The 22,010-nt window shown below is 49.0% G+C and overlaps 1 long non-coding RNA gene across 1 annotated transcript; it reads left to right on the top strand.

Annotated features, from left to right (window-relative positions):
- Nucleotides 1-1,462: 1,462 nt before the first annotated feature.
- LOC132246489 (uncharacterized) lies at nt 1,463-9,927 on the top strand. Its single transcript, XR_009457808.1, has 2 exons — nt 1,463-1,551; nt 6,962-9,927. It is a non-coding gene; the product is annotated as an uncharacterized LOC132246489 (long non-coding RNA).
- The last annotated feature ends 12,083 nt before the right edge of the window (nt 9,928-22,010 follow it).

The following is a 22,010-nucleotide window of genomic DNA, read 5'->3' as shown; positions in this document are numbered from 1 at the left end:
GCCTGGGCAAGCTCTTTAGGCTTCACCATTGTTGTACAAATGGCTAGTTTCGTGCCCCTGGAGGCTTGTCCAATCCACCCCAGGAGAGAGTCACACACAGGCTAGGTCCAATTTCAGATTTATTTGTTTGCAAACAGACCGACCCAGGAGTTGAGCCACTCAGATTAGGGTCGACAACAAACTGGGTCTGAAACGTCTTTTTATAGCCAAGGTAAACAATAGATTTCAACGTATCGTGTAATTATTGGCAGACTTAGCATTACGTCTTGCATCGTATGTCTAGCAGTTATATGTTCTATGACGGTTTACATACATGTCTCATTTACATCTTAAATCCCCTCCCAGGGGTAGTTCTTAAGCTCCTCGCGGTCATCCTTCGGTCAGGGCCTGGTCTCTCCACCTCAGCATCTTCCCTGCCCCTCTTCTCTTATCTCTCGTAAGGAGTTATTTATCGCATCTGTTCCTGGCTCTGTCTGCAGAAGTTTTTGTGTTACTCGTAAATCTATCATTAACATATATGCCTTAGCAAAAGCAATTATGAAAATATGCAGAAGCAATTATAAAAGCAGGAAAATATAGATTATGCTATATTTTTACCACACTATCACACCCCTTTGAATGCGAGCATTGTTTGTGGTATATGATATGTACCTTCAAGGGGCCAATAGTGGGACCACCCAGTCTCTCCCTGTGATGCCCTGCAGGTGCGGTTTGTGGTGGTGGGGAGTTATAGTTCTCCCTGCATGATGTGAGCATGTGAGTTGATGAATCCTGTTCCTAATCAAGATAAAGCTGTCTACCACTCCACCGGTGTAGTGCGCAGGTTTGTTATTACCCTGAAATAGAATAGTTTTCTGATAGCATACTGTTAGGTTTACAATAATTTGGATTATTAAGAAGTATTAGCTTTACAGCTGAATACAAGGCATAAACCTGTGGCCTAGCAATGCAGCTGACCACAAGGCAGAATGATAGCTAGGCCTTTGCTTGTGTCAAGTAATTATTTTAACTGCACCAAGCATTTTCTGAGTTAAAAAGTGAATCTGTGTCTGTGTGCTAAAAAATAAATCAGCTACAGCAAGAAGTAAGATAAGACAAAGAAACCATTGTTTTGAGTTTACTGGTTGCGTCCTTGAGAAGTATCTTCTACTGTGTAAGGTTTTGCTAACATATTATAATGTTACTGTTACTTAACTTTTAGCTTTTAAAAGTGCTAGTTCAGCTTAATAGAAATATGCTGTTACAAAGATTTGTAGAGCACCGCCTCAAGTATTGCTTTTTGTTACCCATATAGTCTTGCTTTGTTGTAAGAAGTATAAAAGATCACCTCACCCTTGAGGGGGGGCCATTTTGCCTTTTGCTGGCTTTATGGTCTTTGCTCGAGCAAATAAACAGCTGTCTTTCTTTACCCGCGTTGTCTGTCAATCAAATTACAGCTAAACAATGAACCTTAGGGAGGTTTCTCCCACCACAATTTGGCGACCCAGATGGGACCCGTCTAGCTTGATGCCTTTGGAGACCTCCATCCCCCGACACCCCAGCGCGCACCAGGTGAGTTCACCTATTGGGTTAGTCTCGGGAGGTGGACGGTCCCCTCAGGACCAATAAGGCGGGATCCTCAAGTCGGGTAAAGGAACGGTACCGGCGAGTATCTCAGGTCAGGTATGTTTTTGGTTTCTATCTGGTTTCTGGTTTTCTAGTTTTACCTCTAGAGGTCTCTGGAAGCAGTCTTTGAGGGTATCTGTCTGCTGATTTAAACGCTGATAGAGCCAGCAGCCTCGCCGAAAGGTGAAAGACACGGATATAAGGTAGAAATGCTGTTATAACGGCCAATGACTAGGGTCTCGGACTCAAGATGCCCCTCGTCACGGAGAAAGCCAGTGGGGTCCGAGAACACCGGTTGTTGTACGTGGATGAAACAGCTTCTAGGCAGGTAGGACTTAGGGAAATAAAACTGCTTGTTCTTGGATATAATCATGGGTTCCGGTTTAGGGAAAGTTATTCCTGATTTACCCCTTGATTTTATGATTAAGAATTGGAAACATTTGGAGGGACGGGCGGAACTGTCCAAGTCTCGTATGGTAGAACTCTGTTTAACTAATTGGACGTCTTATACGTCCCAGTTAGATTTGGGAAGACAATGGCCAGAAAATGGATCATTTGACCTAAATCGCCTGGCTGCCTTACAAAAGATCTTGGAGGACCTCTGCCCTGGCCAAATTAGTTATTGGTATTTATGGGACAACGTTGCTAGCAAGCAATTAAAACCTTTAGCTTCCCAGACCCCTGCACCTTTTCCAAATCTGTTAGCTCCCCTTCTATATCCAAAACCTGCTGCACCACCGTCATATTCAGAAGATGATTACAGACCCATGCCTAGGCCCCCTAACCTACCATTGATACCACCCCAAATGTTTGAAACCCAAAACATTGCCCCTGGGCCGGCCGAGGAACTGGGAAGTCTTCGGGAGGCATCACCTCAATTGTCTCTCTCGGAATCCCCGAGTCCCGGATCTGGAGAGGGATCCAGAGATCCCTCTCCAGATTCCAGGTCCACTCCGATTTCAAATCGCACTCATCAAAAATTGTCTAAGCCTGCACTTCAGTTACCTCTAAGAGAATACCCTGTGCCTGGCGAGGGTGGAGAAGTTATCAATCACTGGACACATGCTCTGTTCTCCACCACAGACCTCTTAAACTGGCAAGAAAACACCCCCAGGCTCAGAGATGATCCCGAAGTAGTTCTAAGGCGCTTCAAAACCATTTTCATGACTCATAACCCCTCCTGGTCAGATGTCATGCAGCTTCTCGAAAGCCTCTTAACTATGGGCGAGAAAACTCAAGTACTACGCCATGCTGACCAATTTCTAGCCAATCAGCCCCATGAAAACCACCCCATGCCTAATGGCGTGCCCAGGCAAAATCCGAATTGGAATTACAATCAGGAAAGGGGGCAAAATTCAATACAAATGCTGAAAGACAGCATTTTAGAAGGATTAAAGAAAGCAGGAGATAAAACTACAAACTGGTCCAAAGTGACAGCTACTGTTCAGGGTCCGGAAGAACACCCTTCAAACTATTTTGAAAAACTCTGTAAAGCTATACGTCAGTATGGAAACATGGACCCCGAGATACCTGCCACTTTGCCTGTGTTAAAACTTGTGTTCATAAGTCAGGCTAGCGAAAATATTAGAAAAAAGCTTCAACATAACACTGAGGGTGTTGAGGGCAAATCCATGGCAAAAATCTTAGCCATTGCTACTAAAACTTTTAATGGAAGGGAAGAAAAAAAAAAGAAAGAAAAACAAAAGGAAGACCAGTCCAACATTCGCATGTTGGCAGCAGTAATACAGCCCACAAATGCCTATAGAACCAATCTGCCCCGTGGCCCGAGGCCCTTTGTGCCTAGGTCACCGGGCCGTACCTACCAACTGTATGGGCCCAACGTATGTCATTACTGAAAACAGGAAGAACACTGGAAAAGAGAGTGCAAGTTAAAACCAAAAAGATCCCCAAGTGATAACCCTGAAAATCAAAAATTCAAGAACCCTCAGTTCACTACTGTTACCCCAGATCTTGCTCAAAACCAATGTAACGACTGACGTGATGAGGGAGATTCTACATGCCACTTTCTGCAACTATTCTCTGTCCAACCTAAAGAAGTCAACCTAAACTGCAGTGCTCAAGATCCCCTAATACCCTTAAAGATAGGAGAACACGTCTACGAGTGCCTGCTAGACACAGGGGCAACTTTTTCCAGTATTTCCAAAGAACATCTTTCACCAAGTGAAAAACAAGTCACTGTTATGGGAATTGAGGGAAAACCCTTCCGTTGCTCATTTTCTCAACCCACAAATGTAAAAATTGGCCCCCTCTCAGCAGAACACTCTTTTCTTCTAGCAACTGGCCCTGTTAACCTTCTTGAACGGGATCTTCTTTGCAAACTACAAGCCACCATACAGTGCTCACCCAACGGAATTATTCTAACATTTCCGTCTTCCCTGGTCCCAATAATAGCCACAGTGCTTGCAGTTACAGAAAACTCGAGCTTGCAGTCTCTTCCCCTTGTTCTAAAAGAAAGGGTACCCCCAGAGCTTTGGGGCCTCACCTCCAGCTCGGTGGAACTCCTAAAATCTGCAGATCCTGTCAAAATTCTAATTCGTACCAATCTTGAGCCACCTAAAGTACCCCAGTATCCTTTGAAAGCAGAAGCTATTGAGGAACTCAAGCCTTTAATTAAAGATTTTTCTAAACAAGGAATTTTAATTCCCTGTCAGTCCCCCTGTAACACACCTATACTTCCAGTAAAGAAACCCAAGCCTGGTCCAGACGGGAAACCTATGTATCGTCTGGTTCAAAATCTCAGACAAATTAATAAGTATGTCATTCCTCGACACCCGGTCGTTCCTAACCCCAATACTATTTTAACTGCAATACCCCCTGACACTGCTTTTTATACCGTAATAAACCTCTGTTCTGCTTTCTTCAGCATCCCCATCCACCCTGAATCCCAATATCTTTTTGCCTTCACCTGGGGTTCTTCTCAACTAACCTGGACAAGGTTACCCCAAGGATATGTAGAATCTCCCAGCATTTTTTCTCAAATTCTTCACAAAGATTTGCAAGATGTTACTTTTCCTAACTCCTCATCCCTTCTAATATACGTGGATGATTTACTCTTATGCTCTGCCTCATCAGAAGCATGTATTCAAGACACCATCATTTTACTCACTGCACTAGCCGCCAAAGGCCACAAGGTGTCACCAAGTAAGCTTCAGTTTTGTAAATCCACAGTTAAATACTTGGGCCACATTTTGGAGCCTGGCCAAAGACGCCTGAGTGATGACAGAATCCAAACTATCCTAAATATTCCCAAGCCTATAACAAAGCGTCAAGTTCGGGGTCTGCTGGGAATGGTGGGGTTCTGTCGCTCCTGGATTCCAGCCTTCGGAGAGTTCACCAAACCACTTATACAGCTTACCACAAAAGAGGCAGAAGAGCCAGTCTTTTGGGATCATGAAGCCGCCCGCAGCTTCAGTAATATAAAATCTGCTTTAACTTCTGCCCCTGCCCTAGGGCTACCAGATTATCAAAAACCTTTCACGCTCTTTGTCCATGAGCAACTAGGAGTAGCCTCTGGGGTACTTACTCAACCCTTAGGCAACACCCAACGCCCGGTAGCTTACTTCTCTGCACAATTAAATCCAGTGGCAAAGGGGGGAGTAGGCTGCCTTCGCACAGTGGCAGCAGCTGCAACCATAGTCGAGAAAGCCCAGGAATTAGTCCTCGGATATCCCCTTATCCTAAAGGCTCCACATGCAGTAGCCCTCCTTCTCCTCCAGAAAAATACTCAACATTTTTCTCATCAGAGAATGAACAAGTATGAAACCACACTTTTAATGGCTACAAACCTGGTCATAGAGAGATGCAATACCCTGAATCCGGCTACTCTATTACCTCTACCCAGCGACGGGGAACCAGACTCCCACGATTGCCTTCAAGTTGCAGCATTTTCAGACAAACCCAGGGTAGATCTCAGTGACTTACCCTTAGACAACCCTGACTTGATTTTTTTTGTAGATGGCTCTTCAAAATTAGTAAATGGAGTTAGAAAAACGGGTTATGCAGTAGTAATTCCATTTGAAGTACTTGAAGCTGAACCACTGCCTGGGCAGTTGAGCTCGCAGGCAGCTGAACTTACTGCCCTTACACGAGCTTGTCAATTAGCATCGGGCCACTCTGTAAATATTTTGACTGATTCTAAGTATGCCTTTGGAATCTGTCATGCCACTGGACAATTGTGGAAACAGAGGGGATTTATGACAGCTTCTGCAACTAAAATATCAAATGCTAAACAAGTCAATGATCTCCTACAAGCTATAATGTTGCCAAAAGCCATAGCTGTAATGCATTGCCCAGCCCATACCAAAAAGGGAGATCAAGTCTCAAAAGGCAATGCCCTGGCCGATGCTGCAGCTCAAACAGCAGCCTTACAGCCACTATCCGCCCTAGCATTCCAAGCTCAAATTCCTCAGTCAAAGGCATATTTGGGAATATTGCTAGAGCCAAAAATGTACGAGTCTGCACCACCTTTAGAACAACAGAGATGGAAAGCGGCAGGAGCCACCTGTGAAAAAGACGGAATATGGTGATTGCCAGATGAAAGGATAGTGCTACCTAAAGCAGCCCTTAGACCCTATCTGCAACAACTCCATCAAAGCGAGCATTTAGGTTGTGAAAAACTTGCCACTATCACTAACAGGCTGTTCTACGCACCCAGAGTCTACCAGGAAGCAAAAAGGCTTTTAGAACACTGCAGTATATGCAAAAGGTTTAATATCAAGGGAGAAAAATCAGGACCCCCTGGGGCCCGCCCCTGGGCTTATACTCCCTTTGAAAGACTACAAATAGATTTTGCTGATATGCCTAAAGACAATGGGTACAAAAACCTCCTAGTAATTGTTGACCAACTCACGGGGTGGGTAGAAGCTTTCCCCACCAGAAGAGCTACAGCACAACAAGTAGTAAAAATACTCCTTAATGAAATTATACCCAGGTTTGGTCCTCCACGTATCATTGAAAGCGATCAAGGATCGCATTTTACTGCTGACATAAACAAAACACTGGCCAGCTGCCTAGGAATAGAATGGAAATTCCATACCCCTTGGCACCCAGAAAGCTCAGGACAAGTAGAGAAAATGAATCAGACCCTGAAACAAAAAATTGGAAAGCTATGTGCTGAGAGCAGGTTAAAATGGACTAAGATTCTCCCACTGGCCCTTATGTCCATCAGAACGACCCCCAGGAGAAAACTAAAGCTCAGCCCTTACGAGCTGCTGTTTGGACACCCTGTTCCCCAACATTTCCCCTTACTACCGGCTCACACTTCTTCTCTTTTAGGCGATGAAGGACTCACCTCTTATATTTTATCTCTACAGTCTCAGTTAAAATCTCTCCATAGGTATGCTGCTTTAAGCCAACCCCTCCCTGCCGATGTCCCAGCACATCGCATCCAGCCTGGAGACTGGGTGTATGTAAAAACTTGAAAACGGTCTCCCCTTGAACCTAAGTGGCAAGGACCGTATCAAGTCCTCCTCACCTCCCACACCACCATAAAAGTAGCAGAGAAGGACAACTGGATTCATTATACTCATACAAAGAAGACAGAAGTTTCACCAGAGCTCAGGATCGGCTCCAACGTGAGCTTCCCTGACCTGGAAAAGGGGAAGCCAGAAGAAGACGACTGCGGACTTTGTGGGAGCACCGCGCGCCCACCTGACCGCGACAAGGGTGAGCCAGAAGCAGACGAAAAAATAAAAACAAACACCTCCTGGACCTGCAGCCCGTTAGATAATATAAAACTCAAACTAACCAAGGTCCACTAATGAACTGTCACCCTTTTGGGGTCCTGCCCAGCCCAGAGAGCACCGAACTCCAAGTACTGCATCCTCTAGACACTTTTGAATCAGCTGAAACCGAGCACTTTGAGACTGTAACATGTCCCAGAAGATCAGTTATTGGAGCTGCAGGGTTGTGCATACTGTTTGTGCTGATTTTTGTTATAATATGGTTTTTATAACTATGTTATTTCTAATCTTTCTCTTTGCTGGAGAAATAAGTCTCTCACAGGGGTCGGCTATAGCTGCCAGTTGCTGCAGATGTGCTAATCCTGGTGCCTGAGGTTTTCCTGTCTGGATAAGCGATTCAATCGAACTCTCTGATATAGATGGGAAGGTCAACATTGCCCGTTGGTATCCTCCCTCACATTGCTGTAGTTCAGCAGAAGTTTGGGTATTTACTTATGGAACAGAATATTGTGTAAAGCTCAGCCACCCAGTTTTCAGACAATTTGCAGAGTCTCCTCAGGCTAAGACTACTCTTAAACCTAATGTTGCCCACATCTCTGATAATAATATGTACCTCCAATACGTTGAGAGAGCTGCTAAAGCAGAAATCCAAAGTGATTGTTGGGTGTGCAGTCATTTTCCTCTCCACACTCAAGGAGAAATTCCTATGACTCCTTGGGCCCCATCGAGTCACTTTTAAATCCTTCTAATAACCAAGCTTGGGACCAAAGTCAGCAGGAGTTCCTTTTAGTAAAGCCTGTTGTTGGAGATTGGTGTTTCTATGTAAACTGCTCAGTATCAAACTGCATTAATTTAGGCACAAGCATATGTCACCACTATTATACTAGTTCAAGTGGAGGAGACTGGCGTAATAATAACACAGCAACTCCTACCTATTGCAGCTCTTACAATGATTTCTACAGCAGCAAAAATTTAACCAAGGGCACTAATCCTATCTGCACCCCCATCTCCTCTTTAAATAATACCTTGTGGTATTGTTTGTACACTGACACCTCCCGGGGACAATGCTTCTTCAATGGAACTGCAAATCCTTCCTTTAAATCAAAGGGTGAACGCGGGGTGCTAGGATTAGGAAACGGGGGCCGAATACCTCCTAAGTATTCAAACCTCACTGCTTTAAAAGGACAATACTGGGTCTGTGGCTCCCATGCCTACCATAAAATCCCTGCCAAAGGAAAAGGTATCTGCTGTCCGGCAATGCTAAAACCCTCTACGTCCTTCGCCACGCACCTTCCACAGGGCAGGTGGTGAAACAAGAGGGATTTGCAAGAAAGCCGTGATATAGTAGATAAATATAAAAAAACTCCGCTTACCGAAGGAGTGTTAGTCGGATATTCTTTAGCAGGTATACTCCCAGGAGTAGGCACTGCTTGTCTTGGAAGATTTACACTACGCCTGCAAGCTGTGATAGAAATCATGGCTCATGAATTCAGTGAAGGTCACAAGGAACCCTTGAAGGCCGTTGCTGCCTTGGCTGACACCCAAGAAGAACTCCAACAAATGGTAATTCAAAACCGCATAGCCCTTGATTTTCTCCTCACAGCTCAAGAGGGAGCTTGCACAGTTATCGGACCAGAATGTTGCGTTTGGGTTAACAGTTCTTTTACAATAGTACAAACCCACCTCAATGATGCAGCTGTCCATATCCAAAAAGCCGAAGATATAGCAAAAATCCCCAAAGATACATCTCTTAGTTGGCTCACAAATTGGTTGCCTTCCCTTACAGGATGGCTTAGACCTTCTGTATTAAGCTTAATTGGAATTGTTATAACTATAATCTGCCTGTTGTGCTGTTTTCAGTGTCTATGCTCTCTTGAACAACAGTTTATGCAAAGGCAAGTAAAAATGTATGGTCAGTTTGTACAAATATCCAGCATCAATCATCAAAACCTAACCCCACAAGAAGTTGAATACCTAAAAATGTGTTCCAAAATTTCCTCTGGAAAATTGGAACAAAGTGGGGATTGTAGTGCGCAGGTTTGTTATTACCCTGAAATAGAATAGTTTTCTGATAGCATACTGTTAGGTTTACAATAATTTGGATTATTAAGAAGTATTAGCTTTACAGCTGAATACAAGGCATAACCTGTGGCCTAGCAATGCAGCTGACCACAAGGCAGAATGATAGCTAGGCCTTTGCTTGTGTCAAGTAATTATTTTAACTGCACCAAGCATTTTCTGAGTTAAAAAGTGAATCTGTGTCTGTGTGCTAAAAAATAAATCAGCTACAGCAAGAAGTAAGATAAGACAAAGAAACCATTGTTTTGAGTTTACTGGTTGCGTCCTTGAGAAGTATCTTCTACTGTGTAAGGTTTTGCTAACATATTATAATGTTACTGTTACTTAACTTTTAGCTTTTAAAAGTGCTAGTTCAGCTTAATAGAAATATGCTGTTACAAAGATTTGTAGAGCACCGCCCAAGTATTGCTTTTTGTTAACCATATAGTCTTGCTTTGTTGTAAGAAGTATAAAAGATCGCCTCACCCTTGAGGGGGGGCCATTTTGCCTTTTGCTGGCTTTATGGTCTTTGCTTGAGCAAATAAACAGCTGTCTTTCTTTACCCGCGTTGTCTGTCAATCAAATTACAGCTAAACAACAAACCTTAGGGAGGTTTCTCCCACCACACCGGTCTCTGCTGAATGGTGACTGGAGGACAGGGCCCCAAAGGCGCGGAGGTCTGAGCGAGTCCCCCGTCCCTGGGACCCGGTGGCTTACAGCAAACACTGTACGGTGTCACAAGTGACCCGTCTCTTGGTCTAGTCACAGGCATCCTGATTAAGGGGGTTGCAGCGTTCATTCAAAGAAAAAAATGGAGCATTTCAAACTTCCACCAGCATCCTCCTTCACTGGAAATCTTGGAGAGATTGGAGGAGGTGGGAACAGAGGCTTTGATTACACCTTGCAGTCACAGAGGCTGCGGAAGAGGCAGAGGATTATAAAATTGCAGTCATGCTTCACTGCACTGGGGATAAAGCCCTAGAAGTTGACACCAACATGCAAGGGGTGTTTGCAGACCCTAATAACAAAACCCTTCCTGACGTGCTTGCAGAATTCAAAAAGTACTGCAAACCCAGGAAAAACCCTGTCTTTGAAAGGTAGCAGTTCTGGCTGATTTTGTAAGGGAGCTCAGAAGCAGAGCACAGCATTGTGAATTTGCACTTGCTGAGGATGTTGTGCTGCAGGACAAAATTGTCTTCAGCATAACTGCCTGCAACCTGAAAGAAAGGCTTTAGGAAAATCCCTCCCTCACCCTAGCACAGCCTGTGGATATCTGCAGAGCAAAGGCTCTCACAAGTGCTCAGGCCCGAGTTATGTCTGCAGAAGCAAGCCTGCATACAGGGGAGCAAAAGCCAAGCTGCCAGAGCACTTTGCAAAGCAAAGCAAGCCATCAGCGAAGCTTGCTCCACAGCTGAGCAATGAAGCTAACAAAGGCGGAGTCTGCAGAAGGTGTGGAAGCACACACAAGCCTGGGTCCTGCCCAGCTTTTGGAGAAACTTGTTACAATTGCTCGGGAGCGAACCACTTTGCTAAAATGTGCAAATGAAACGGAGAGGGTCCAAAATCTGCAAAAGGAGCCAGTACCCTATATATGGTCCCAATGGCTGCAAGGCAGCTTTCACAGACCTTTCATAGCCAGAATGCCTGGTATAGCACAGTCATGATCCCTGGCTTGCCAGTTGCTTTGAAGTGAGATCCTGGAGCAGAAGCAAACACTCACCCAGCAGATGTAGATCCACCTGTCGCCCAGAGGAACCTGATGCCACCACACCAACTAAGAGTGGACGTGTGGTGAGATTGCCTGTGAAGAACAAGGACCATAATGGGATAGAGGTAAAGGCTAGAGCCCACTGGTGAGCCAAGTACTAGCAACCTCTGGCTCCAGGATCCTGAAACCTTCCCAGTGTGGAAATAAGTTTAACCAGGCCTCTTACTTGACTAAGAAGAGAGAGAAAGAGAAGAAAAAAGGTGCTGATGCTATGTGTTTTAACATGTTCTAAGATAAGGAGAAACCTTCATGCCTTGTTTTGTCTGTGTGCAGATGTTAACCTCCTCCTTTCCGCCGAACCAGAAGCTGAGAACTGTTCCCAAAACATAGTGTCTTTTTCTAAATAAGTAAACTGCTTACGTGTGACAAACGAATGATCAACATCTTTCTGTTTCTCCCCAGGTTGCTTTGTCTGAACCCTGCATCTTTTCTCGCTGTCTAAAGTATAAATACACTTGTAAATTTGTAGAGGTCAGAGTTCCTTTGAGAACTCTCCCTGCGATCACTTGTATAGTTTTAAATAAACCTAGATGGCTCTGCCAAGTCTAATACAACCACAACGCGAAGTTTGATTTCTTCCACACCAGTTAAAGTAGCGCCTGATGAACATCCAAGTAGCTAAGAGGGAGCTGCCCGAGTAAAGGACGGGGATGTGGTATATGGGAGGTCCCTTGAAGGGGCCAGCAGTGGGATGTCCCAGTCTCTCCCCGTGATGCCCTGCAGTTGCGGTTTGTGCTGGTGGGTAGTTGTAGTTCTCCCTGCAAGCTGTGAGCTTGTGAGTTGCTGAATCCTGTTCCTAATAAAGATCAAGCTGTTTGCCACCCCCCGGTCTCAGCCAAATGGTGACTCGTGGACAGACCCCAAAGGCATGGAGGTCTGAGTGAGTGCCTCATCCCTGGGACCCATGCCATAGAGCAAGCACTATCGCTGGGCCCATCCCTGGCACTTGGGCTCATGTGAGGAGCCCACAAGTGTCCTGTTGGCGATTCGGTTGTGCCACAACTATGAGCATGCCCGTCCCTGCTCCCCCTTCCTCATGTGGAGTAACAGAGCCCAGGGAGTGTCCCCCTGAGCTGCACGAGTTCGCCCCGTCCCCTTGCTGGTGGCGGGGGTGAGTGTGGGGCAAGAGGACCATCAGGAAAGTCCACTCCTAGTGACCGCACCGTGCTGGGGAGCTGAGCTGTATCTGAGCAGGGGCAAGAGGAATGGGAGCTATTTCTCTCTGACAGAAGCAGGGGTGGAGGGTTCGGAGGCCATTGTAACTCTGGATTTGCAGATGGGTCTGAGGCTGAGCTGGGCTCTGTGTTCCCAGCCCCACCCCACCGGGCAGTGATCAGAGCGGGCTACTGTTTAACCAGGACCCCCTGCACCAGGGCGCTCACTGCTGTGACCCTCCAGCCAGGGCGGTCACTGCTTGGGTCACACGGACAAGGACAGACAATGCGCCCAAAGAGTTCAGGGGCTCAGGTCATCTGGGGTGGGAGCACCCCCAGGCCAGGCCAAGCCAAAGGCGCCCACAGCCCCCGCATTCAGCACCTTGCCTGGGTGGGAGGGAGACCCTTGGTTGCCATGGCAAAAGAGCTGTTGTGCCCAGTGACATCACAATGCCCAGCCTCACTCTCAGGTACCGGCTCCTCCCAGTGCTCTCCTGCCCTTTGCCCGCGCCACTTGCCCTTCCTCATCCTCGTCCTCGTGCCTTATCTCTGTTGGTTAGTTAGTTCCTTAGTTTAGCAGTATGTTAGGTAGTTTGTTAGTTCTTTAGGTAGTTTCTCAGTTCGTTAGCCAGTTAGATTGTTAGTTTGTTAGCTAGTTAGTTTCTTAGTTCGTTAGGTAGGTAGTTTGTTAGTTGATAGGTTGTTTGATAGTTCGTTAGATAGTTCAATAGTTAGTTAATTATTTCATTAGTTCATTAGTTAGTTGTTTGTTTGTTTCTTAGTTAGATTAGTAGTTCCTTAGGCATTAGTTAGGTAGTTAGGTTTAGTCCATCCTCCTATCCGGGCGTCAGAGGTGAGCACCAGTTGCAGACGTGAGTGCACTTTCTTATTCAGCCATGGGGGCGCGGCACGGGTCCGTCACAGGGACTTTTGGGAGATGTGATAAACTGTGAGCGGGGGCTGAGGTTGGGCAAGGGCCCAGCACTCGGCCCCGTGCCTCGTCCCTGCTCTCGGCAGTCCGGCTCCTCTTTCCCTCCTTCAGCTCAGGGCTTTGTTTCTTTGCAGATGCTCCGGTGGGAGAAGCTGCCCCCCGTGTGCCTGCACTCCAGCAACCTGGGTGAGACCTGGGCACATGCCCTGCCATGGGAGCAAGAAGGGCTGGGCAGCACGAGAGTCCACAGGGCTGTGTGGCTTACCCTCCCGGCATGGTTTGTCTAGCAGGCTAAGCCCACGCTGTCCAAGGTGCAATCTGGACAGCCCCCGCCCTGTGCCACCCCCTCCCCCCCAGCTGTCACCCCTTGCTCTTCACCAGCAAGTTCCCTGGGGAAGGGGAACAGGACTGGCCCCCATGGGCTCCTCACGCTCATGCCCCAGCCCATGCCCCAGCCCTGGGAGCCTTCCTCCTGGCAATGGCCCTGCTGCCCTCTGCTCCCTTGCAAGGTGGCGCCCATATGGGCTCTGGGATCCCCATCCTAAATGTGGTGCTCAGTGCCACCCAGCCTGACGCTCAGCCCTCATGTCCTCTCAGCACTAGATGCCAGCCTGGGCGCAGACAGATGGGCGAAAAGAAAACTGCCCCCCATTAAGGGGTCCCCATCTGTCCCCTCCGTTGGACAAGGGCACGAGAGGAGGGACCCTGCACCCAGTGAGTTTGGGACTAGCGTGAGCGGTGGAGGGACTTGCGTGGTTGCATGGGGAGGGGACAAGGTCCTGCTCCCTGGACGGACTCCCACCCAAACCCTGTGGAGGAAGGCCCTGCCCATGTGGCACACAGGACTCCTGGCAGGTGCCCCCACGTGTTGTGCCCCGGAGGGGCTGGTCGCCCTGCGCGCTGCAGCAGCGTGGGCCCAGCTGACGGGTGGCCCCTTGTCTCCCCACAGAGCCGGCAGCCATGCAGGTGGAAAGCAAGGTGAGGGGCCAGATGTGTCCGCACACCCCTGCTGCCGTGAGTCTTTCCCCTGCCCAGGGAATGGGACGGGCAGCTGTGAGGGTGGGGGTCTCACCTCAGGTGCCCCGTGCCCCTCCCAGCCCCATGCAGCACATGGGACCCTGGGGGACAGTCTCTGTCTCCCACCAAGTCCAGGGGACCTCCAAGACTAAGGTAGGGTTGTGGACTCATCCCCCAATCGCAGGGACAGTCCTTCCCGGATACGAGTGTCTGGGGGGACCTGGGGCTGGGAGGTGGGGACTCACCTGGGACAGGGGGTAACAACCAATCCCTGGGATCCCCGGGCCCAGCTCTAGGAGCCCTGCCCAGCCCCGGGGCACGGGGGGCCACCAACCCAGCATCACGGGGAGATGGGACCTTGCTGCCCAAGGGAGGCAATCGCCCCAGACACTTTTTCTTGCTCCAGGAGGACAAACCCCGTGGCCAGTACCACCAGCAGCAGGTGAACGGGTCCCAGCAGGGCTGTGGGCTGTGAGGAGAACAAGTGCACTGGCTGATGGCTGCACGGAGCTGTGGACCAGAGGGACAAGCCTGGGGCTGGGCTGCGGGATGGAGAGCAAAGGCAGGGCCAGAGGGACAGAAGGGACAAGAGGTGGTTCCGTGTGCAGACAGACGGGCAGTGGCGTGAGGCCTCTCTAACCCACACGCTTTCGTTTCCTGCAGGTGGAGCTGAAGGCACTAAGAACCCGCCTCGCTCAACAGGAGCAGGACGCAGCAGTCCTCCTGTCCCGGTAGGTGTGGGGCTGGGGGGCACCGGGCTGTTCCTGGGGTGCAGCGCAGGGCTCGGGGCTGAAGCCCATGGCCTGTCCCTGCTTCTGTGCGAGTCTCTCCTTGGGAAAGGGCTGTTTTGTGGGATGGCGCCGTCAGTCTCCCTGAGACCACAAATGTGCTTTGTCCCCACAGTGCTCGGCAAAGGGAAGAGCAGCTCCTGGTGAGCTGGGGGGTGGGGCAAGGCCAGCAGCAGTGTGGGGTAGGGGAGGGAGCAGGCTGAGGCCGAGCTTGGCCAGTTGGGTATATCCCAGAGGACATGAAAGCAGGAAACAGTGTCCTGGCACCTTGCGTGTGGGGACAGGTGGGGCTGCCAGGTGCCTCGGGAGGTGCCGCTGTTGGGTGCCCGATATGCTCGGTGCAGCCGTGGGCATGGTCTGACGGGCTGGGGTGATTGTGGGGTGATTGTGGTGCAGACTCAAGTGGAGGAGCTGCAACAGGAGAATAGCGCCCTGGTGCTGGTCCTCCAGGCACACAGGGAATAGGGCCAGGCTCTGGAGGACAGCCCCACAGAGGAGCCCGTTCCTGGTCCTGGGAAGGGTCTCTCAGGTTGGGAGAAGGACAGGGTGAGGGCCAGGTGCCCAGAAGGGGAAGAGGTGAATGAAGGGGTATGACTAGTGTGTCTTCAGTAAGTGCCTTGCCTGCAAGTCCCTCCAGCACCCTGAGTGTCTAGGTGGGGCAGGGCTGGGACGGGGCGCTGCAGGCCTGGGCTCTCTGTGCTGGGAGCCGTCCCTGTTGTGTATGTCCAGACGGCAGCCAGGAACCAGACCTAGGTGCAGGCAGCACAGCGGGAGGAAGGGAGGTGGGTCTGGCAGGACACCCAGGGCCGGTCCCTGGTACAAAGGCAGTGATGGAGAGAGGGGAGGCCTGGACATGGGGTGGTGGCAGTGGCCAGAGCCTGGGGGCTTGGGGTGAATGGGAGGTGACCAGTGTCTCTGCCTCCCACCTGCAGGGCTGACACTGTGGCAGAGGGGAGGAGGAGGAGAAGGTCGGGGGCAGCAAGGAGGTGAGTTTCCCCCCTGCACCCCACCCAGACCCAGGCCTGAGGGGCTGCCCCTCCACCAGCCCACATGATGATTGGGTGCCCCCCGCCTCCAAGCCGCTCAGGATGACCTGTCCCACCTCTCTGCCAGGGCCCTAGTGCCCTGCATGGACCAGCTATCTCCTGGGTTGGCCCCTCATTGCCCACCTCTGGGCCTGAGGACCCTGTTGCCAGGGGTTCATCCCGGGAATCAGAGCTTCTGGCCCAGGCCAGGCCTGCTGGGACAGAAAGCCACACATGTGTGAGAGCCACGTCCTGCTCCCTGCTGAGGAGACACTTCTTTACCACGTGGTTGTTCCCTGCGGTGAGCGAAGTGACCCCACACTGAGCGTGCCCTGACTCTGCCCTTCTCCCGCAGGATCCAGCTTGCCTGGCTGCTCCCGTGCTGCTTCACCCTGAGGAGGTGAAGCCCTGCACTCCTCCCTTCCCCTTTCACCCCTGTCGTCCCCTGCCTTCGTCCTCCCCTTCCCGATCTGCCGGGATGTGTCCATGGGATGACAGCGTTGGTGCCTCTCCCTGTCTGAGCATGTAAGTGGCTTCTCACTCCTTGTAGTTTTCTGCAGCCCCTTCTCTTGTGTCCTTGCCTTGGGCCCGCGCACTCCAACAGACGGGCTTGGTAGTCCTTATGTTGAGATCGCCCCCTCACTCTCATGTAACCTTGTCACAGGCCCCTGCCCGACTCACCTCGGCACTGCTACTCAGGTGGCCCCGCGACATTCAAGCATCCAGTGTCACGGCGAACAGTGGAGCCTCGCCCATTGGCCAAGGGCTTGGCTGCAACGGGTGAAAAGTGGGCTTGCAGATGGAGGCACCCCCGGGAGCTTCTACTGGGACACTGCCAACTTGTTAGATGCTCTCCTCCCAGCCAGGAGGGATCTGGTGGTTTTCCCCAAGGCCAGCATGCGCAGGGAAGCAGTTCACTCCCATCTGGCTTCTGCAGCATCGTTGCCTTACTTGGCTGGCCAGGATGAGCCATTTAACTTCCATTACCTGTTGAGCTGTGAAGTTGAACATAAAAGGCAGAAGCAGAATGCTTGGGGTCTCAGTTCTCACCAGACACCTAAGAGAGAAGAAAAGACAAGATTGTCATGCCGACATGTCACCAGGGGTAATGACAAGACCCAGGTCAGTCTGAACCTTACTGCCGGCTAAACTTTTCTGTCTGGTAAAGGATCCAATTTTGTGTCTGGTAACGTACATTTTATTCAGGGAGAAACTGTTTGAAACACCTTCATCCAACAGCACATCGGGCTTGTAGTTAATTAGCTAAGGCGGTGTGGGGGAGGAGGTCTGGCTGACTGAATGAATGCGCGTGTGTGTGTGTATTTAGAAATATGAGCCACTGACCAGGTCTGAGACTACGGTTGGGTTCAGCCGCCCCAATTCTGCCTGACAGGGCAGCTTTGAAAGCAAGGGGACCCACCTGGAACCTCGTGACCCAGTGGACAGGGCTTCCCAGTGATTTGGTCTTTTTCTATCTGGCTATTGAATGAATGTGTGTGTGTGTACTTAGAAAAATGAGCCATTGACCAGGTCTGGGACTAAGGCTGGGTCTAGCCGCCCCGATTCTGCCTACAAAGGTAGCGTCGAAAGCAAGGGGCCCAGCTGGAACCTCGTGACCCAGTGGACAGGGCGTCTGAGTGATTTTGTCTTTTCCAAACCCCTTGTCCCAGTAGCTTCTGCCGAGAGCAGGAGTGAAAGTATCTCTCTTGTGTTTCCCTCCCCATTTCCATTTTATGAGCTGGTGTTGGGTCAGAAGCCTTTTGTCTGGGCAGTGAAAAACTGCAGGGCAAGGCACTGAGTGGCCCGGACATCCTAAATAAACCTCTCCTATGTCTCCCTGTGTGGCTGAAAATGGGAATAAGTCAGTCTAAACAAGTTCCCGTCCCCCCTAAGGGGACTCCGGCGTACTTCATGTGCACACACTATTCTCCCGAGGCTTGCAAGTACCTGGATAAGTGGAACTGGTATACTAGGGATGATCCCATGAAGCATTTTCCACAGGAAGGAACATTTGATCAGGATAAAATAGTACACTTAAGAGGGGCTTTAGAGTCCCGTGGATCCAAAACACCACAATACCAGTGGGACACGTACTTTTATTGGTATGATGAAATGTCCAAAAGGTGGACAGAATCTCAAACTAGAAGTCTAAAAGACTCAAGAACAATTAAAACAGCAGTTAAAAGCTGTTCGGGAGAAATTGGCTGCTCCCCCAAATTACACGCCGGCCACCGCTCCGATGTATCCAGCATTGCCCGGGGCACCCCCACCACTGGAGCCAGCAGAGGATATCCTTGACCTTTGTTCGAACCTTCCTCTCCTGTGACTCCCACATCAGCAACAACTGGTTCAACATCAGGCTGCAGCCCAGGTCCAAGAAGCCTTACCTCAACCACCGGATGTTCCCTGTCACAACCTCAAAGCAGGAGATTGGGTCTACGTAAAGGTCTATCAATGGAAAAACGCACTTCAACCCAGATGGAAGGGACCTTTCCAGGTACTTCTGACCACTAATTCTGCTGTTCGTTGCCAAGGTCACCAAACGTGGACTCACGCCTCGCACTGCAAGAAGGTATCACACCTCCATTGGACCCCGAAGCAGCTGAATTCCAACCCAGGTTGGGACCTTTCCCTGAGGCCAAGGACAAAGACCCTCAGGACCTCACTTAGGCAAGTGAGGAGCAACAGGGTGCAAGTGCTAGTAACCTCCCCCCTGAACCCAACACCTCAGCCCAGCTGGATTCATCAGTTAAAGAACAAAGATATCATCTCCGGCCTCGAAGAAAGTAAATGCTCCCGCTCGGAAGATCAGCACCTCGATCAAGACCAAGAGCCGACATTCTCAGTCCTTTAGGTAACCTGAGTCCTGAGGACGAAGAAAGACTTTGGCTGCCATCCTGGGTTTGGCTGGTAGTGTTCTTTTTCTTACTGGTGCTGGTTATGTTTGTTGTTGAAATTCTTTCTCCCTCCTGTCTCTAAAAATGGCACTGATGTCCTTATACATTACACCTGTGTATCTTAGTATCACCCAAGGGGGGGTGGGAGAAAAATTTGTACTTGCAGATCTCCCTTACGGTGGCTCAAGCTGGAAATAAAAGTGACTGCTGGATATGCTCTCACAGCCCAGCGCACCTACACCAAGGAATCCCAATGATCGGAGTACCAATATCCCTCCAGCAATGGGGAAAAATAAACAGCGGCTTTGTTACACACTACTCGTTAGCTGCCCATCAGTCCGCTCCTAAGGAATGGAGGGCCGCCCCTGCTAACTGGATAATCTCCCCAAGACTAGAGGCGCCTTTCTGTTACAGATCCAACAACACCGGAGCTTATAATAAAGCCACACCTGTAGGACACTACCCTCATTGCCTAACTACTCTAGATTATAGCCCTAGTAGCACCAGTGGAATCCTGTTGGGTAAAGTGCCCTCTCTCAATTGTACAGGATTCATGGTCTACAACTTTTCTAAGGAACCTCATGTTGCTCTCATTGCAAACAGATCAGAATTTGACATTCACTCCAATTTTACTTCTTGTAATATATCTCGGTCCAGCTGGATAGCAGCCGAACGTGGTCCGTCCTATACGATGCATATCAATCGAAAGTGCCGGATATGGCACAACACCTGTCCAGATTTGAGTACCCTTTCTGCCCCAGGCCTTTACTGGCTCTGCGGAAACAGGGCTCATAAAATCTTGCCATGGAATTGGGTGGGGGCATGCACTCTTGGACGTGTTGTCCCTGGTTTCGAACTGCATATTGCAATATATCTGGAACAAGTAAAAAAATTCAACCATCACATGAAAAGGGCGGTTAACCCCTTAGCTACCAGAAACACAGGGTTCCATCAATTTGTGAGAACCTTCATACTGTGGCTTGGAGTAAGAGAGTTGGAACTAGCCATAATGAACATTTCAGCCACAGTGGAAGCTATGGGAAATACCACTGCGGATGCAATTCAGGCTCTGCAAGAAGAGATCTCCCAGATCTCACAAGTAACTATACAACACCGCATAGCCCTAGATTACCTATTAGTATCCCAAGGAGGAGTATGTGCCTTAGTAAACTCCACCTGTTGTGTCTATGTCAATCAGGACATGCGAATAGAAACCGACATTCGTAAAATTCGAAATCAGTTAAGGGTTCTACATTAAGCGGCCTCTAAAAATACTGACTGGGGTCTAGAAGAAATGTGGTCTTGGCTAACCTCCTGGCTCCCAGATTTCGGGGCCCTTGGCAAGAAAATCCTGTATGGAATATTGTTTGTCTTCATAGTTCTGACAATGTTTTATGTCTTAGTGCAACTGATCCTCTGCTGCGTGAAAGCCAGCAGGAGAAGCTTTAGCAAGGCAAGAAAACCCACAGCAGAGTCTAGAATAATGGTGTTACAAAAGTGTGAGCAGATTGAAAGAAAACATGAAAGGCTGCATGAGGAAATAGAGGGGCTCATGAGAATGGAAGTTTAAGGCTAAAGTGAGACTGAAGAGTCTCAAAGTGGGGACTGGAATCAGAAAAAAATAAATGCCTTAAACTTTGATCATTTGAGTTATAAGATGACATAACGGCTTTGTGGAGAATTGCTGGCTCTGTACAGTAGAACAGATAAGGGAAAGTGTTTTTTCTTTGTAACTCCTCTGCAACTGCTTCCCTCACCGCGGCCTTGAAGATAGCAAAAAGGATGTACAACTCTGATTTCCAGGTGCAAGAAGGAGGTTTGTGAACTAACCTCGCCTCCCCCATAAGTTCCCATCCTGATTACAGCAAAGAAGTAATGAAGTAATGTTTATAGCCGCTTTCCATGCTAATTTCACTATATGATCACGTGAGTTGTAAGCGACTGTTAAAAAGTATACAAGCCTCCTGATTTTGCTCTTGGTGGGGACCCCTTCCAAGTGCTTGGGAAATCCATGTCACTTTGGAATCCCCCTTACAGCTGTAGTTTCTTTTGAATAAAAGCTTCTGCTGACCTGACCCAAAAGTATGCTGCGTGCGTTTCCACGACACAGTGGTATCCTAGCACAGAAGTACAGAGGGGTGAGGATGCTGCACGAGCAGGGCAGCGCAGGACTCCAACTCCTGTCATGGCCTGCTCAGATTTGAATAATCCTCAGACTCTGCTGAATCCCTATCGTCAACTCTCTCAGGTGGGACACGTGAAGAAGACGAGGCGAAGACTAGCCCCAAAGGCTGCTGGATAGATTCTTGTTTGAGCCGTTCCATTACATCCATCCATAAAAGAAGTAACCAAAGCAGAGGTTCAATCTCACATGTTTGAAAAACCCTGCTAAGAGACATCCTCCCCCAGCAGCACCTCTGAGAGAATCGTGCCAACTGCCCTGATGTGCTTGACACTCGTGATAGTGGATATGTTATGTTGCAAATAATGTATCGCAATAGTTATCATATCCCATGAAGTCATCAAAAAATTACTGGATGCACTTGTGACTGGCTTGCTGAGTTTTAGGTCCTTTTTAAGTGTCCACCTTTCCTGTAAGTTTTTCAACCTTCTGACTCTTAAACAATATGAGTTAGTGACCATGGACCCCTGCAAAACCAGGAAGCTGTTTATGTATCACCTGCCAGGAAAAGGGAAAACAATTGTGACCCTGAAGATCACTGAGAAGTTAAAGAATGTGTTTCTGTGAGAAATGGAGGAAATTCTCTACATTTGTGAGAATCAGCCCCTCCGAGAACTGGTGATGTAAGCGTTACAGATGTCCCTCCAAACTTATTTAGATACTTTATCTCCTCAATTCTGAGTTTTTATTCTCCATTTAGCATGAAAAAAAAAGCCCCTTGTCTTGGAACCAAGTATGAGGGTTGTGGGGGGCCAAGTGACTGCTGCAGCTCCAGCACCAGCTCCTGCTGCTACTCAGGGTCAGGGCTATAGGTGCAGCTGCAGCTGCTTCCTGCCTCACCACATCTGTCTCTGTACCCTGCTATCTGCCCCCTGCAGCCTCT

The sequence above is a fragment of the Alligator mississippiensis genome, chromosome 16 (assembly GCF_030867095.1).
Source record: "Alligator mississippiensis isolate rAllMis1 chromosome 16, rAllMis1, whole genome shotgun sequence".
Lineage (NCBI taxonomy): Eukaryota > Metazoa > Chordata > Crocodylia > Alligatoridae > Alligator > Alligator mississippiensis.
This window is presented reverse-complemented; position numbering and strand designations above follow the sequence as displayed.